General features: G+C 49.4%; 1 pseudogene, besides 5 other annotated features; it reads right to left on the bottom strand.

The window, feature by feature from the left end:
* Window positions 1-110: a microsatellite.
* Window positions 1-917: a sequence feature (heterozygous, non-Esmeraldo-like haplotype).
* Window positions 108-292: a repeat region.
* Tc00.1047053503695.10 lies at window positions 839-3,829 on the bottom strand (annotated as a pseudogene).
* Window positions 918-6,360: a sequence feature (areas not merged during assembly with more than two copies in the genome that could not be assigned to a particular haplotype).
* Window positions 5,252-5,329: a microsatellite.

Raw genomic sequence — 6,360 nt, 5'->3', positions numbered from 1 at the left:
CCTAACCCTAACCCTAACCCTAACCCTAACCCTAACCCTAACCCTAACCCTAACCCTAACCCTAACCCTAACCCTAACCCTAACCCTAACCCTAACCCTAACCCTAACCCGCACACGCGCTCAACCATACAAATTGTCGCCATGGCAGATGGTCGCACCCAACGCTCCGGTAAAACACGCAAGGCGCTCATGCACAAACGCACAAAAGAAACACACAGCACAACGGCAAAAAGCCCATGCTGAAAAGACGCGGCGCTTCACAGCTGTTGTGGCTCACTACGTGCGTAAACTGCGAGACGGCCTCCACAAAACAAACGCACACCGAGCGAGCAATCACCTAAAGAGCCACACGCGGAAGCGGATCCTCATCCAGCCATGACGCGGAGCCTCAGTCCATGCGGTCACACGGAGTGCACCATTTCCTCAATAGAACTTATTCGTCGTCCATCCCTTAAAGACGCCTCTGTTCGTGATGGGCCTTAGAACACAATAGAAGAAAATGGGCAATGCAGTAGTACTGCGACACCGCCAGCCGCAATGATTCTCTCATACCGGGACAATTCTCCAATTATGCCTCGTATGCACACACAATCAACATACCATATAAAAATCACCCAATGTTTTTCACCAGAAACCAAACAACCCCAATCCCTCCCTAATTTCTTCTGTCACTGTTATGTTCGATAGCGTTGGACATTTTGGCACTTGTGTGCGGTGCTGCCGCATGGGGATGGTGCACCTGCGCCGTATGCACACACAATTATCAAAAAATATATAACTCCCACAATATTTTTTTACCACAAATCAAAATTGTCCCTTTCCCTCCAAATTCGTTTTACTATTTCCGTGGTTCTTCCACACTTCGGGGTGCTTCGTCACTTCTAAATTCTCTGCATGATATTGGCACTTGGTATTGGTGTACGTTTTCCTTCCAGAACGCCACAATTTTTTGTTTTTCCTCCTCGATCACATTATTGGAATCGACGGGACCACATCTCCGCCAGTCATCTGCGTGCTCTCTGCGTGCTGCACATAAACAATCTCCCACAACATGTCTCGGGATAATTCCTCCCAACCACTAAAATATTTCAGCAGATACTCCGTGAACTGCTTCACAGTGCTGGCGGTGGTGTGATGCCCACCCGCCGTAGTAATCTGCAGCCCAACCAGCGTCTTCCGTCATGACTCCACAAAAAAAAAAAAAAAAAAAGGCGTCCACCAGCGGAAAGTTTTGGGCCACCGGTTTGTACGGCACCCGATAATTTATATTAATCTTACTACCAAGCTCGCTTAGGCACTCTAAAAGAAGGGGCTTGAGGGGGCGCTCATGTGGATACAATTCCAGCGCACAGCAGTGTGGTGGAGCATTTTCTGTTATTTTCAGCTCCCTGAGTTTGGGTATTATTTTACTTACAAAGGCCTCGCTCAAAAACGTAAACAAGGAATGCTTTTCAAGGACTTTTGATAAGAGGTCGTCGTCCTTAATAGCCAATATGAGTAAAATAAATCATTCGGCATCATTAATTCCGCCAACTTGCATAAAGTTAAATTTCCGAGATGGGGAGACATCAGTCCATTAAAGGTCAATTCACAATTGCCTTCTCCTCGTACTCGGACGATCCTCACAAGCTTGTGGGACACGTTGTCACCACCCAACATTTTCCCAGTTCCGAAATGAAGGTAATATTCGGCTTCGATGCGGTTCAGGCTATTAACAGTATCTTTGCACAAGTCGTTCCGATTATTGTATTTTCTGTCATCAAAGATGTAGCGGAGAAGTGGTCCCACTTTATCCATTCGACCATTCACCTTCTTCCAGTACTCAGCTTGCTCACCTGAATCATTGCGCTTCATCCAAACGCACATCGCCTTCAAATCGTCTTTTTCAGGACAATTCATTATGATTCGCTTCGGTGACCTGTATTTCTCCCATGCGCTAAAGTTGTCCGGGTTTGGAGATGAAAGCATAATCATGCCTCATAAGCGAGGAGTAGAAGTCTGATACGGTTTACGGCCCTCTTTTGCCACGTCGTAGATAATATACGCATTCACCCCACGGAGAAACAGGGAAGCAAGAACACGGTCAATACTGGACTCATCCATGTATTTTGTCACCGTTTGGGTGGTCTTTTCAAACAAGAATGCTTCATGTCCAAGAACGTACAGAACCACAGGGAGTTTCTCCGCATCGCAGTGCAGTAGCTGATACAGGAGGTACGAACCGGCATTCATCGACTTCCCGATCCCGGGCGTTCCAATTAACAGAAGCCGCCCAGGCGTAAAGTGCTCCTCAACGTGAGTGCCGAACCATTCGGTTAGATCGTCAAGGACGATCTGACACACTCGATCCACCTCACAGTTCACATAGCAGTCACGAATGAATTCATCCTCCTTCCACGTGTACGGCCATGCCTTGTCCGAGGTGAACACCATCAGCCTGATACGTGGTGTACCGGATTGCTGCACACCGTCATCCTTTTCGAGAGTGCCACCAACTTCCTTGTACTTCCATGACTGCGGTGGTTTCCCCTCCTCCACTTTCATTCCTATTCCGTTGTCGTCAGGAACTTCCACGACATGGCTCCACCTCGCATTGTACACAGACTCGTAATATCCCTCCATTTTTATCGGTAAAACCGTCGCCATTGGATTACTCGCTTCCTCAAAGGCTGAATCCAAAAAACTTTTAGTGATCTCATGAACGTTTTCTTTTACCTCCGCAGCAGCTTCGGACCATTTCTGTAAATTGGACACACCAGCCTGTTTAAGCCTGCGTACATCTTCGTCCTTATCCATTTCCTCCCTTACAGCGCCCTCAATCCTCAAATAAGCGCCTGTTGTCCTTATTTCGCCCAATACTCCCGCATCGTGGATATACCTCGCCGGTTCCTTAAAAAACTCTTCCAGCAAGACATTCTCATTTGTGTCCACAACGCCCTTTCCGCCAAATCTCAGCAGAAGAAAATCGTTAAGCTTCATTTCCTTGTAGCGAAATTCCCCTTTGAACAGTACTTCTTCGATCGTGGTGGAAATGGTAAATTTCATTTCTTGCGCTCGTCTTCGCCTTTCCTCTGCCTTCCGCCTTAGCCTTTCTTCCGCCTCACGCTTCGCTTCTCTCAGTACCTGAGTGAGAACTGCGTTTACTTTTGCCTTTGGAAAAGGAGTGACTGTGTCCTTTCCTTCATAGTCCCTCCATTGTTCAAGCGAGACAACACCCTCGTGACGAAGCTTATTAATAGCCCCCAATAGTATTTTCCTATTATCCAGCTCTATTTTCAGCTCTTGGTACTCTGTTAAATTAAGAATCTCTTCAAGAAGCTGCTGGTCTTGTACGTAAGCATTGGGTCTCCGAAGAAACGCCTGCATCGTCGCATTGTGTTCTTTCATCAACAGCCGCCCTGCCGCCAACATAATTCAAAAAAAAATCACTCAGCCTCATGTTAATGCTGCTCATGGTCCACTGCGGCCACAATTTACTCCCCACCACATGTCGAGCTGCAGCGTCGGAACCATCACAAGAGCCACGGCGAGGTGCCATCACAACAGCCGTGCGGTGAAGCATCCCACTCGCACCGCCCAACTGCGGCCAGCAGGTGCCGCTGGCTCCAAAGGATACTCGCGGCTGTCTCGTCCCGCAGTCCCAATGGCGTTGGGCGCGGCACTCGCACGGCGGGGAGGTCGGTGCGCCATGCAGCCACACTGCAACGCCTGTCGGTGAAGCAGCCGAGGCCCACCGCCCCCGCAGCAACGCAACTTGCGATCGGCCACAACACCGCCTCATTATCGTCCTTTTATATTTTGTTTTATTCACTTTGTCGGTCTGCCCCATCACCGACACAAAAATAAGTGCACAGCTTCACAAAAGGGAAGGAACAAAGAGGAAGAAAAAAACGCAATCCCACCGTCACGCCGCGGGTCAACACTCTCCTCCAACCACCACCATTGCCGCGCAGGGGACAGCAGTTACATCGCAGAGTCAACACCACAATGTGCACCACACCATCGTGCAGTGAACGATGGGCGGGACGCAGCCATGCATCGCCCCGCTCCATTTTCCCATCACTCAAGTGTTGCGTGTCCGCAAAACGTAGCAAACAGAATCAGAGTGCACACAAACCCAATCAACCCCCTCACTCGCTAAACCAAATTATTCGCATGGAGTGTCAACAGTTAAGGACAAAACCAGCAGTAGCAGGCTGCATGGAATTTCCCTGCCAACCCTGCGAAGAGACACAACAACTCTGCGGAGTCAAAGCGACAGCCCCTCGGTGTTGCCCGCAGTTCACATGGCAGAAATAATACCACGCACGCATAGTTATGGACACCTCGCTGTTTAAGTGCCCAACAGAACGTGTGTAAAATAAGTGCGCGCAAGATGGCATTTAAATACGTGAAAAAGTCGGCCTGCTTTGTTCGATTCTTTTGGAGATCAGTCCCACACAACCCAACCAAAGTGGCACACCGGACGGAATGGCGCCAGTCAATAATAATTAAGAATCACGGCGATGCCAAAGGCAGCAGAAGTTTGGTTTTTCTCCCGACTTCGGGACAACAGTAGCATGGAAGTGTTTACGTGTGCAAATGCTTTTGTTGGAACGGTGCTCCCTATCCCTCCCTGCCATGAAACAAAAGGGAAAAAAAAAATAAGAGCACACTCTCCAGAAAAGGAGTGACGGCTGGAAAGTCAGCCCCCGTTTCTTCTCACATTTCATCCAAATATGCGCACTTCGCCCCAAATATTTACCGCCCTGAACGCCGCATGCGTGACGTGCGGTTTTGTCTCTCGCAGCGTAATCTTTCTCCGGTAAACAACAACATCAAAAAAATGGCCATGGCGCAGCTCCACTCAAGGGAAAGCAATCGGAACAGACACGGGTGGGAACCAGAGATCATACCAAAAAAGGGGGTAATAACCCCTCCATTCCAAAGCATCGTGCAGTGTTTACCCCTATTCTTCTGAATGGAACCTCCTAAACAAAACAAATGCAACAGACACATGTGCAGCACAATATCTCTCGCTGCCCCGCGTCCCATCTTACTTCCCATGAGTACCACGGCGGTGGTGCCGGCGTTACATCCGGGATGACTCCAAAATATCAGGCACCATGCTGTGGAGAGTGGATGCCTGACGAACGTGGCGGCGTCAGCGTCTAACAGGAAATGTCGTCAAGAAGAAAAACTATCCGCGGCTCAAACTACCCGTGTGTGGCCGTAATAAAGCAAACACTGAAACACGTGTGGAGCAATGCAAAAAAAAAGAAATAAAAGAAATAAAAGAGAAATAAATAAATAATACACAGGAATACATCGATATATAAGCAAAGTAATACACCATTCCGAAAAATTCTTCTTTCTTTCTCCTGTTGTACTTTCCACACAGCATCAGAAGCATAAAGAGTGACAGGCATGCCCTCCCACACAGTCATCGGGGAACAGGAGAGAGAGTCACTGCAGGCACTCGCACAGAAAAATAGAAAAAAACAACAATCGATGACGTTGTCGGGGCGGAGTCCGATTGGTGGCTGCGCAGCTGCACAGCCGTGGCTCCCACGCCCTCCCCTCATGCCAGCCAGCAACGCACACTCACAACCTCCAGGAGATGACGCCTCACAGAAGGGCTTCATCGATTGTTTTCCCTAACGTTTTCCTGAATGCATCCTATGATCCGCACACCAACCACCATCGTCAAGCACGTCCTCACTACAGAGTACAGATATGAATGAGAAGAGACACCAGCCACCATATTGGGTGCTGCAGTGAAGACCGTAAAACACACGCACACACCCGTTACGCATCCGCCCCGGGCTGGCGTAATACCCCGATAATCCGCTGTCGTCGATAATCGATAAACTAAACTAAAAGCAACAAATCAATCGCCCAATCAATCCATAAATAATGGAAACGGGAAATATATCTGGCAGAAGCATCCACGTCATGCCGCATCTGCAAGGGGCTTTGCGTCTTCTCGCCGCGTAACAGTACTGTTGAGTGGTGGAGCCTTTCCACCCCAAAAAAAAAAAAAAAAACTGCGCCAAATTTTTCGTCAAGCGAAGCATATTCACCTGTCCAAAGTGGCATAATTAATTCTGCAGCTCGCACCCGATACACGGTCGAACAGGCTCAAGGCGTCTGAGCGGGTGTCACCGGCCATGGGCTGCAAAGGCGGCGCAGGTGGTCGGTACGACGACGCAACGGTGGTGCCTGAGGCGTACGACGACGTCATTTCGTGGGGCTTCTGTATCTCTTCGTCGCTCTCCTCGTCATCGCGCAGCAGCGCCTCCAGCCCGCCACGCTGCGGCTCGCGCAGCTCCTGCCAGTGGCGGTCCTCCGCGTACCACACAACGGACGCCGGTACACAGT

Source organism: Trypanosoma cruzi, genomic scaffold, assembly GCF_000209065.1.
Source record: "Trypanosoma cruzi strain CL Brener 1047053515039 genomic scaffold, whole genome shotgun sequence".
Taxonomy (NCBI): Eukaryota; Euglenozoa; class Kinetoplastea; order Trypanosomatida; family Trypanosomatidae; genus Trypanosoma; species Trypanosoma cruzi.
This window is presented reverse-complemented; position numbering and strand designations above follow the sequence as displayed.